The sequence below is a fragment of the Panicum virgatum genome, chromosome 2K, assembly GCF_016808335.1.
Source record: "Panicum virgatum strain AP13 chromosome 2K, P.virgatum_v5, whole genome shotgun sequence".
Classification (NCBI taxonomy): domain Eukaryota; kingdom Viridiplantae; phylum Streptophyta; class Magnoliopsida; order Poales; family Poaceae; genus Panicum; species Panicum virgatum.
The window spans coordinates 62,113,153-62,125,833 of NC_053137.1; positions in this window are offsets into that span (position 1 = coordinate 62,113,153).

Consider the following 12,681-nt stretch of genomic DNA (forward strand, 5'->3'; position numbering starts at 1 on the left):
CACAGTGACCCAGCGTTCAGCTTAACCATCAGATAGGCGTGCGTCAATAGTAGGGGTTTTGGTTAGACACACGGAACTTCACAATCAACGGTCGTCGACCTATTCGAGGGTGCGGCCTGAGCCGCAGTGTGCGAGGAGCCCTCGAGCCCCGGCCTACGTAAAGGTGTTCAGGGAACCCTCGACTTTGGTTACGGCCCTCGTCGCCCTTCCGCAGGGAGGAGGGGTGAAGCGCACCATGCTACCCATGCCCGGGCCGCGAGCTATGGCTGCTTCGGTGAGCTGTTATCGGGTAGTTAAAGTGGACGTCCGTGCCCCGTTCGATAAGGGTCGGCTCATGGTCTGTGGACACGTCACATAAAGCGCTCGCAAAGGTTCGCTAGGCGGGGCTCGGACCCATTCAATAGGGTCCGAGGGCTCGATGCTCTCCCTCAATGGGATCCCTCTGCTAGGCACCCTCGACTGGCCTTGAACACTGCGTAGGACGTCTCGAACTCCGCGTTCGAGGGTAGCTTGTACGGCACATCCATGCAGTCCCTGACTCTGGCGATCTGGGGCGCCTGTCGAACCCTCGACGGGCCAGGCTTCAAACCCCTGATCAGTAAGGCCTCGGAATAAGGTTCCCTCGAGGGTGAAAAGCCCCCGAAAGGAATATTCCATCACGGTTCGCAAGCGGCGCGGAGTCGCTTGGTCGTGTGCGCGGGTCTTCCGCTGGTCGTGGGCGACGTGGCCCAGTTCATGCGGTGCAGTGCGGGCGTGCCTTTTCAGGCGACTACCTCGGGTAGACGAAGCGACGTGGGCGGCGGCTGATGGATGGAACAGTGCAACAGTCGTGCCGTGCCCGTCGGTTACCGCGGCGCAGTTATTGCCGAGTGTGCACGTGGGAGACTCCGCAGTCATGGGACCCATCTGTCAGCGACGGCAAAATCTACCGCATTGAATGCGGCGGATTCGGGCCATGGCGGCATATCCGCGCGTCGTGGTGAAATAAAAGTGAGAGAGGGGGGACTGTTTGGGCTCACCTGGCCATTTGCCTTCATCTCCCTTGCCTTCTTCGCCTCCCCTGCATCCTGAGCCCACAACCGAGAGCGAGAGGAAGGAGAAGGAGAGAGCGAGAGCGTACCTTAGGCACCACATAGCTTACCTTCCCACATCCCCCCGTAGTTCGAAGTAATGGCGGATATCCGAGAGCCACTGCCGTGGGGGAAATCCACCGCCACAGAGGCGGTTCCGGACCGGCCACTACCGATGAACATCAGCTCGGAGCGGCCGGCGTGGATTTCCCCGCGGCCAGAGGAGACCGAGACAAATCCCCCCGAAGGCTACGTCGTGAGCCCAGTGCGTCTGCACGAGCGGGGATTCGGCGTCCCCGACAGTAGGTTCATGCGGGCTTTGTGCGAGCACTACGGAGAAGAGCTACACAACTTCGGCCCCAATTCCATCTCGCAGGTGGCAGTCTTCGTTGCCGTCTGCGAGGGGTACATGGGGATCGAAGCCCACTGGGATCTGTGGATCCACATGTTCCGCGACGAGCTCTTTTTCGAGAACGTGAGGGGGCCACCGAAGAGGTTTGCGCGCGCTGGAGGCCTGATGCTCCATCTGCGCCCGAGCCGGGTGGACGCGTGGGTGGTTTTACCTGCGCAACTTCAGCAACAAGCTCCCGGCCTTCACCAACAAGGTGCTTCGGGAGAGACCAGCCAAGTGGGACTGGGGGTGTCTCCCCCCGCGCACCAAGCCAAGCTCGAGGTCCTCACCGAGGCGTTGGTGCACCTGGCGAGGAAGGGGTTGACGGCGGTTGCCATCATCGCGAACTTCCACTGGCAGAGGGTGATTCCTCTGACAGAGAGAAGCCTGCCGATTTTCGGCCTCAACCCCAGGGTCGCAACCTCGGGCTCGAGGACGTCGACGGTGCTGCTCCCTCGAGGCATCGATGCTCGGAGGGCCAGGAACGCTGTGGCGGAGTTCCCCGACGACGCAAACGATCTCTGGGAGATCAAGATGCGCCCCGAGCCGGGGTACATTTCAGTGGTGAGTCTCAATTTCAACCCGTTGTTGATTTGTGCTATTCCTTTCCCCTTCCTGCTTCCTGACTCCGATTTGACTGCATTTTGCAGGGGGTGTAGGTGAGAGTTTCTCCCATCAGCTCCACAGACCATTTGGCAATTCTACCCTCTGCTTCCCTGTTGCGGACTATCTCTCCCAAAGGGAAAGACGAGATCACGGTGACGGGATGGGCCTCGAAGTAGTGGCGTAGCTTGCGCCGTGCCAAAACCACTGCGTAGAGCAGCTTCTGAATCTGTGGATAGCGTGTCTTAGGTTCAGACAACACCTTGCTAATGTAGTACACCGGCTGTTGGACAGGCAGAACATGGCCCACCTCTTGTCTTTCGACAACGACCACCGCACTGACCACTTGGGTCGTCGCGGCTACGTACAGATAGAGGGGCTCGCCATCCGTGGGTGGTGTGAGAATGGGGGCGTGAGTGAGCGACGCCGTCAGCCTGTCGAGGGCTTCTTGGGCTTCGGGGGTCCACGTGAAGCGCTAGGTCTTCCTCAGGAGTCGATACAGGGGTAAGCCTTTCTCGCCGAGACGCGAGATGAATCGGCTGAGGGACGCTAGGCATCCCATGACCCTCTGCACCCTCTTTAGGTCTCGGATCGGTCCCATCCAAGTGATGGCCGAGACTTTCTCAGGGTTAGGTTCGATGCCCCGCTGGGAGACACTGAAGCCCAAGAGCATGCCTCGAGGGACTCCGAACACGCACTTCTCGGGGTTGAGTTTTACCCCTTTACCCCTTAGGCAATCGAATGCGATCCTGAGATCAGCAACCAGGTCATCCGCCTTCCTGGATTTTACAACGATATCATCGACATATGCCTCTACGTTCCGCCCGAGATGGTCCCAGAAAACGTGGAGCATACACCGCTGATATGTAGCTCCGGTGTTTCTGAGACCAAAGGGCATCGTGACGTAGCAGTACATGCCGAAAGGTGTGATAAAAGAAGTCGCGAGCTGGTCGGACCCTCTCATCTTAATTTGGTGGTAACCGGAGTAAGCATCAAGAAAGGATAAAAGTTCACATCCCGTAGTTGAATCTACGATTTGATCAATGCGTGGTAAAGGAAAGGGAACCTTCGGACATACTTTATTTAAACTAGTGTAGTCTACGCACATCCGCCAACTTCCATTCTTTTTCTTCACTAATACAGGATTAGCTGGCCACTCGGGATGGAATACTTCCTTGATGAATTCGGCCGCCAGAAGTTTCTGCAGCTCCTCGCCGATTGCCCGGCGCTTAAGCTCGTCGAAGCGTCGCAGGCGCTGCTTCACCGGCTTGGAGTTGGGTTGGATATCAAGGGAGTGCTCGGCGACCTCCCTCGGTATGCCAGGCATGTCCAAGGGGCTCCATGCGAAGATGTCCGCGTTGGCGCGGAGAAAGTCGACGAGCACCACTTCCTATTTGCTGCCGAGGGTGGCGCTGACCTGCAACGCCTTGTCGTCGGAGCGATTCGGGTCGAGGGGCACCTTCTTGATACCCTCAGCGGGTTCGAAGCTTCCCGCGTGTCAGTGCGTGGAGTCCAAGGCCTCGCTTGACATTTTGTCGAGGGTGGCTGCGAGGGCCTCGTCCTCCACTTGAGCCTCCGCGTGGTCAACGCACTCCACATTGCACTCGTAGGCATGCTCGAACGAAGAGCCGACGGTGATGACACCCTTCGGACCCGGCATCTTCAGTTTGAGGTAGGTGTAGTTGTGGATGGCCATGAACTTGGCATAGCAGGGACGACCAAGAATGGCATGATAGGATCCCCGAAACCCCACCACCTCAAAGGTGAGTACTTCCTTGCTGAAGTTGCCTGCTGTGCCGAAGCAGACAGACAGATCGATCTGGCCGAGGGGTTGGACTCGCCTTCCCGGCGTAATGCCATGAAATGGCGATTTGCTGGGGCGAAGCTTGTTCAATCCAATCCCCATGAGCTCCAAGGTGTGGGCGTACATGATGTTGAGGCTACTGCCTCCGTCCATGAGCACCTTGGAGAAGCGGGTGTTGCCGATGATGGGGTCGACAACGAGCGGATACTGTCCCGGGTGCGGGACGTAGTCGGGGTGGTCCTCGCGGCCAAAGGAAATGGTGTCCTTCGACCAGTCGAGGTAGGACAGCGTGGCCTTGCTGACGGAGAAGACTTCCCGGCGCTCACGCTTGCGCTACCGAGAGGTCATGTTCGTCGTTGGCCCTCCAAAGATGAAGAAGGCGTTCTCCATCGGGGGGAACTCGTCATCTCCACCTTTGTCACCAGCATCTTTCTTCTTGTCCTCGTCGCGGTGCGTGATGCGGTTGTAGTACTTCTTGAGCATTTCGCACTGCTCGAGGGTGTGGTTGACCGAGCCCTTGTGGTAAGGGCACGGTTTCTTCAGCATGTCGTCGAATAGGCCGCCTCCACCTCGAGGGGGGCCTCGAGGCCCTTTGCGGTCCGGTGTAAGCATCTAGGCCCTCTAGGTATGTTTCGGTGATTAATGACAACCATTATTGTAACTAATGAGTTTGTGCAGCTTAATGAATCATTATCGCTCATTTGGTCATATGTCAAAAGAGGCCCCTAAATTTCATTATTCAAAAAGACGATCTCGGTATTCAACTCAAATATATATCAAGACTAAGGATCATTAGGCTTCACCGCCTAGAGCTATGGCCAAGATGGGAGGTTCGCTACCTCATTTTGAGGGCAAGAACTTTGCCTATTGGAAAATTCGTATGGCCGCATACCTTGATGCGATTGCCCCCGAAGTGTGGTTGGCAACAAAGACCGGGTTCACCGGAACTCCCACTTCGGACAATTAAAGTGGAATGGTAAGTCTAGAAATGCAATTTTCAAAGCCATTAGTGAGGAAGTCTTTGCTAGAGTAAATGGCATGGACTTAGCAATTGATATTTAGAAAGAGCTAATTGAAATTCATGAAGGCTCCACAAAAGTTCGTGAACAAAAATATCACTTGTTTAGAGCTAAATATGATTCATTTAAGATGCTAGCTCATGAAAATTACAATGATATGTATTCTCGCTTGAATGTCATTGTCAAGGACATTAATGCTCTTGAAGTTTCTAAAATTGACAGTGGCTCCATCAACCGCAAGATTCCCATGCTCCTACCAAAGCCCAAATACAACATCATAAATGCTATGCTTCAAAAGGAGAATCTTGATACAATGGAAGTGGGAGAGCTTGTGGGCGAAATTCGCGCTCATGAAATGGGTATCCTTGGTATGTCCGAAGAGCCAACTACAAGCAAATCAATTGCTCTCAAATCCAAGGCAAACAAGCCCCGCAAGCTCAAGATGATCAAGCAAGAATCAAGCTCAAGCAATGAAGAAGAAGATCATCATGAAAGCTTATCCGATGATGAAGAAGATGGAGAACTTGCTCTCATGATGAGAAAGTTCACACGCTTGAGCGACAAGATAAACAAGAAGGGTTACAACTTTGACCCTAAAAGAAGAATGTTCCGGCCAAGGGAGGATGTCAAGCACAAAACATGCTACAATTGTGGAGAAAAATGTCACATCTCTCCCGATTGCCCCAAGCCGGACAAGAGAAAGAAGGACAACAAGAGCAAACATCGCCATGACTCAAGCGATGATGAAGAGGATGAAAAGAAGAACAAAAACAAGAAGCTTGGGAAGAAGAAGAGCCATGACAAGAAGACCAAGCTCTTCCCAAAGAAGAAAGGCCACACCAAGAGAAGCTTCTTGGTGGAAAAACAAGAGTGGGTGACCGATGTCTCATCAAGTGAAGATTCAAGTGATGAAGAAGACATCGTCACCATCGCCCTCACCAATGAAGAATCACCGCTACCTCCGCCTCCCATGTGCCTCATGGCAAAAGGTAACACAAAGATATGTGAGGTGGATAGTGACAATGATAATGATGAAGAGCTTGACCCTTATGAGTTTACTAACCTCATTAATGAGTATACATCCATTATTAAGAGGAAAAAGGGCAAAGTCAAGATTCTTGAGAGCACTCATGCCAAGTTAGAGCTTGCCCACTCCGATTTGCTTGGAAAGTACAATGACTTGCTCAAAAAGCACAATGAGTCACTTATACTTGCTAAGCAAGTTGAAAAGAGCCATAAAAAGCTTAAACAAGAGCATAGGGAGTTGGCTCACAAATATCAAAAACTTGAACTTGCCTATGAAGCAATTGACCCAAGTCTTGAGAACTTTATCAATGAAACCATTGAAAAGGTCAATGCTTCTACTTCATGTGATGACCTACTCATTAATGCAAATGCTACTAATATTGCGCCCGAGCTTGCTCCTTCTAGGGAAAAGGAATTGATGGATCAAGTGGCAAGCCTCAAGAGTAGTGTGGAGAAGCTCTCAAGAGTAGAATACATCCACAAGGAAATTCTCTTCAACAATGCACGTGACTATGGCAAGAGAGGTCTTGGTTCATTTCTGGAGCCAAATCAAGGCACTACTCCATCTCCGGAGATCAAGACTAGCTTCATCAAAGAAGTTGGTTCATATTGCCAACATTGCCAAGTCACCAGGCACCACACTAGGGAGTGCACCTTACCATCACGCCCTCTTCCCACTTTACCAAATAATTACTCATCAATGTTTCAAAATAACCATTTTCTTTTGAGTAAAGTGAAGGGCAAGGTGAAGGCCAAATTCATTGGCAAAATTACTAAGGAGTCAAAGAAGAAGCTCCCCAAGCAACTTTGGGTCCCAAAAACTCTTGTCACACATGTGCAAGGCCCAAAGCTTGTTTGGGTTCCAAAAACTCAAAAGTGAATTCTCATGTGTGTAGGTGAACTATAAAGCCGGTGGAAAACATTGGGTACTTGATAGCGGTTGCTCTCAACACATGACCAGCAATGATAGCAAGTTCACCTCTCTTGAAGACCCCGGCGATCATGAACATATCACCTATGGTGATAACTCAAGGGGAAAAGTCTTAGGTTTGGGTAGAATAGCTATTTCAAAAGATTTATCTATTTCTAATGTTTTGTTTGTAGAAGCACTTATTTTTAATCTTATTTCGATTGCTCAATTGTGTGATCTTGGACTAACATGTACCTTTGACAAGAATGTTGTTGTAGTAACTCTTGAAGAAGACAAGTCATTGGTATTCATGGGGTTTAGGCATGGCAATATTTACTTGGTGGATTTCTCTTCAAAGCAAACAAGCACCATGACATGCCTCTTCACCAAGTCGTTTCTTGGGTGGTTTTGGCATAGAAGAATTGCTCATATTGGGATGAACAACCTCAAGAAAGACCACAAGAGAGGGATGATCACCGGTTTGAAGGACGTCACATTTGACAAGAACAAATTATGTAAAGCATGTCAAGCCGGGAAGCAAGTTGCAACACATCATCCCATCAAAACGATGTTGTCTACCTCCAAGCCGCTCGAGCTACTACACATGGATCTCTTTGGTCCAACTACATACAAGAGCATTGGTGGTAACCTATATTGCCTAGTAATCGTTGATGATTTTTCACGTTATACTTGGGTCATGTTTCTAGGCGATAAGGGTGAAACTCCGGAAGTCTTCAAGACATTTGCAAGAAGAGCTCAAAGGGAGTATAACTATCCAATTGTGAAGATCCGGAGTGACAACGGCACCGAGTTCAAAAATATGAAGATTGAAGAATGGTGCGATGAAGAGGGCATCAAGTATGAGTTCTCCGCCACCTACACGCCTCAACAAAATGGAGTGGTGGAAAGAAAGAACAAGACACTCATCACTCTAGCAAGAGCAATGTTGGATGATTATGGCACGTTCGAGAAGTTTTGGGCGGAAGCAATCAATACGGCATGTCATGCTTCCAACCAAGTGTATCCCCACTGACTCCTCAAGAAAACTCCATATGAGCTCATCACCGGGAAGAAACCAAATATATCATACTTTCGAGTCTTTGGTTGTAAATGCTTCATTTATAAAAAGAAAAGGCTCGGTAAGTTTGAGAGTAGATGTGATGAAGGTTTTTTTATTGGTTATGCATCAAACTCCAAAGCATATAGAGTATTCAATCAAACCTCCGGGTTAGTTGAAGAAACATGTGATGTGGAGTTTGATGAATCTAATGGCTCCCAAGAGGAGGTTGTTGGCTATGAAAATGTAGGTGATTAGGAGATTGATGAATCTTTAAAGAAGATGTCCATTCGGGATATCAAGCCGGAAGAGGTGCATGAAGGCAATGATCAAGGGGGAGGACCTTCCTCGTCTACACCAAGCACTTCCATGGCACCCCAAGTGGATGAAGATCAAGAAAAAGATGATCTACAATCTCAAGAAAATGTGCCAACGCCAACACCCCAAGTCCAAGAACAAGTAGAGCAAAATGTTCCACCACAAGCACAAGTCACTCATTATCCACCCCAACAAGCATCCACGCATGTACCGCTAGTGAAGCATGGTCGCATCTCCAAGGATCATCCAATTGGTCAAATCATTGGTAGTCCTTCCAAGGGAGTAAGAACTCACTCTAAGCATGCTTCATTTTGCGAACATTACTCGTTTGTTTCTTGTATTGAACCCACTAGCATAGAGGAAGCTCTTGAGGACTCGGATTGGGTGATGACCATGCAAGAAGAATTGAACAACTTCACCCGCAATGAAGTTTGGGTCCTCGAAGATCATCCGAAAGACAAGAACATCATCGGCACTAATTGGGTCTTCCGAAACAAGCAAGATGAACATGGGGTGGTGATACGCAACAAAGCAAGACTTGTGGCAAAAGGGTTCTCTCAAGTCGAAGGTTTGGATTTTGGTGAAACTTTTGCTCCGGTCGCAAGACTTGAAGCTATCCGCATCCTTCTTGCTTACTCTTCACATCATAATATCAAGTTATATCAAATGGATGTGAAAAGTGATTTCTTAAATGGCGTTATTAACGAACTTCTTTATGTTGAGCAACCTCCCGGGTTTGAAGATCCGAGGAATTCTAACCATGTTTATAGGTTGCACAAGGCACTCTATGGGCTCAAACAAGCTCCAAGGGCTTGGTATGAGAGGCTTCGTGACTTCCTAATCATGCAAGGCTTCAAGATCGGGAGGGTGAACACCACATTGTTCACAAAAGACGTCAACGGGGATCTTTTCATTTGTCAAATTTATGTTGACGATATTATCTTTGGCTCAACTAATGATTCACTAAGCCATGAGTTTGCTACCATGATGTCTAGGGAATTCGAGATGTCCATGATCGGAGAATTGACCTTCTTCCTTGGTTTTTAAGTCAAACAATTGAAGGAAGGGACATTCATCCATCAAGAAAAGTATACTAAAGATATCTTGAAGAAGTTCAAGATGGATGAATGCAAGCCGATCAAGACACCCATGGCAACAAATGGGCATCTCGACTTGGATGTGGACGGTAAACCGGTTGATCAATCCCTCTATCGTTCTATGATAGGGTCTTTGCTTTACCTTACCGCATCTAGGCCCGATATAATGTTTAGTGTGTGCTTGTGTGCCCGCTTTCAAGCAAACCCAAAGAAATCACACCTCTCGGCTGTGAATAGGATCCTTCGGTATCTCAAGCATAGGCTTGTGGTACCCCAAAGGCACTAGCTTAGATCTCTTGGGATACTCGGATTCGGATTTTGCTGGAAGCCGTGTGGATCGCAAGAGTACCTCCGGGGGTTGCCACTTACTTGGGCGTTCTCTAGTTTCTTGGTCGAGTAAGAAGCAAAATTTCGTAGCTTTGTCCACCGCGGAAGCGCAATATATAGCGGCCGGTGCATGTTGTGCCCAAATCCTATATATGAAGCAAACCCTTTTGGACTTTGGTGTGAAACTAGATAGGATACCACTCCTTTGTGACAATGAAAGTGCCGTAAAATTGTCAAAAATCCGGTTCAACACTCTCGCACAAAGCACATTGATATTCGCCATCACTTCTTGCGTGATCACGAAGCTAAAGGAGACATATCTCTTCAAGGTGTGAGATTCGAGGAGCAATTGGCGGATATTTTCACAAAACCATTAGACGAGAGTACATTTGTTAGGCTAAGGAATGAGCTTAATGTATTAGATGCGGCAAATGTCATGTAAGTTGCCATGTCATATAGAAAAATGCATACATATAGGACACTTATCTAACCATGGTAAGATAGTGATGAGCAAGGGTTTAGCTAGAGGTGGTGGTCTACTTGTTTTCCTCTAGCCTTGAAGAAAGGCTCATCATGAAGAAGTTTCCCGTGAGTTCAAACTTGACAAGTAGAACTAAAATTCTTGTTATGCATTTCTTGTCATATAGATGTGCACTTCATGTTTACTCTTCTTTCGCATGTGGTTGTAGCTTGCACCATCATTGCATGCGTAAGGGTCACAAAGGAGATCACTTGATAAAAATAAGACTTGTTTCATATACAAGATCTTAATTCATGAAAAGTGAAAAGAGCAAAGTGTTAGGTGCGTTATTGCCTAGTGAGTCATGTCATGATGAGTTTGAAGTTTTCTATCTTCAATATTCCTATGACAAGGCTCATACATTTTATTTGGCGCTTTGTCTCGCTTTGCGGCTTTTCCTTGTGTTGAAAATAAAAACTATTAAGCTAGTGTGCTATCCTATTTATTTTGAGGGGTAAAGTCGTCTATGCAAGTCCATTAACTTGAGTTTAGTTGAATTTTATAAGTTTATTGGACTTAGCATAGAAGAGTGAGCTGAGTGAAGGTTTTTCGGGTTCACCGGTTAAACCGACGCTTAAAGGATTTACCCCATCGGTTTAACCGGCGTTACTAAGTTTCTGTCTCAGCTCAGTCAAACCAGGCGTTCAACCGGTGTATACAAAAGTAACAGCATCGGATCAACCGGGGAACATAACTCAGATCTGACCCAGCAATCAACCGGTGTTAGCAGCATTCAACCGGCGAGTTCAAAATGCATATCGTCGGATCAACCGGCGTTCAGATGAATTTCTGTTGGAGTCTCGGGTAAACTGAACCGATGCAATCAACCGGTGTTCTAAACCTAAGCATCGGTTTAACCGGCGTTAAGGAAAATCGCGGGCCCACCTGCCATATATGTTTCTTGCTCGCGCCGTGGCCTCTGTTTCTCTTCTCTCTTCACGCCGCCGCCGCTCCGCACCCATGCTCGCCTGCATGCCGCCATCGTCGATCCACGCAGCCGCCGCCACACGTTCCACGCGCTGCGCGCCATCTACGCCGCCGGCCCAGGCTGCCGCCACGCTCAGCCTGCGCCACCACCACCCGCACGCATCCCTCGCCACCCGCGTGCGCCACCGCCTGCGTTTGCTGCTCACCGCCGCCGCTTGCCACTCCTCGCCGCCGCCACGCGCTCTGAGCTGCCGCTACTGCACCACGCACCGCTCACACAGCAGCCCCTACACGCCGCAGCCGCAGCCACAGCCGCACAGAGTTCGCAAGGTGTTCGACAGATTGCTTGACTGAGATGGGGCGCGAGAAGAGAAAGGGAAAGGAAGTCGTGGTCGAGAAGCCCGTCCGCAAGCGGACTCGTGCAGAGAGAGAGAGAGAGCCGAGATGGTGGCCAAGGCCGCCGAAGAGTAGGCTATGGGACGTGCTCATCCGTTCGCGATCAGGGAGCAGCCAGTCAGGGGCAGAGGCAGAGGTCGAGGTATGGGCAGAGTCCGAGGTGCCAGGGCCACCAGAGCTACGACTGAGGCAGCAGCAGAAGCAGATTCAGAGGTAGCACAGTCAGAGCAGTCTCAGGGGCAGAGCACTCAGGGGTCACCGACTCTACGACGTTCTGACCGCACTCGGCAGACGTCCCCAGCAGGAGAGTCTTCGCCAGCGACCGAGAGTCGCACTAGACCGAGGACGCGAGGAGGTCACCAGCCATAGGAGCCTCGCAGGTCCACAGCTGCAGCAGTAGCAGCTCGCAGAGCCGAGGCCCTAGAGGCCGAGCGCGCAGTGTTCCGTATGGACACTGTTGTGCGTCTGGAGCCAGGTGTACTGCTCCAGAACTTGACCAAGGCCAATGCGGCGAAGGTCAAGAGGCTCAGGTGGAGTGTAGTAGAGGAGGACTGGTTCCCCGTGACCCGTGACAGCAGGGTCGACCGTAGATTCTGGACACTTCTTCAGGCCAGCTTCTACGAGACCTACCAGAGGCGAGGGCACATGATCTTCCCACACAGGGTGCTCGACTGGGTCTCACTGAGGACAGCTGCAGGGGGAGCAGATATTAGAGAGCACTTTGCACACTTTAGAGGCCTGCCCAGGCTGCTTCAGATGGAGCAGAACAGATATATCGAGGACTGGGTCAGAGTGTTCTATGCGACAGCCGGGATCGCTCCCGAGCGCAGAGCCGTACACTTCGTGTTTGGAGGCCAGGTTTTTGGTTTGTCCAGGGCGACCATTGCAGGGATTCTCGGAGTTGACTTGGTCGATGTCTCCCTGCACAAGATGGTATATGGAGACGCAGATCCACCGCGCAGAGCAATGATTGGCGGGATTGCACCTTCTCACGAGGCGATCTCTCAGTGTTTCCGCCAGCCGTTTCCAGCCTCGTACGCCAGAGTCCCTAGCTTGCTGACCCCAGAGGCGTACGCTATTCACATGGCACTCCGGAGGACTCTGTTACCGAGGAGTGGCTACCCAGAGGGGTTCACTGGCTTGCAGCAGCTGCTACTACTTCACATCCTCACTCACGAGCCATTTGATATAGTTGACTTTATTATAGCTGAGATCG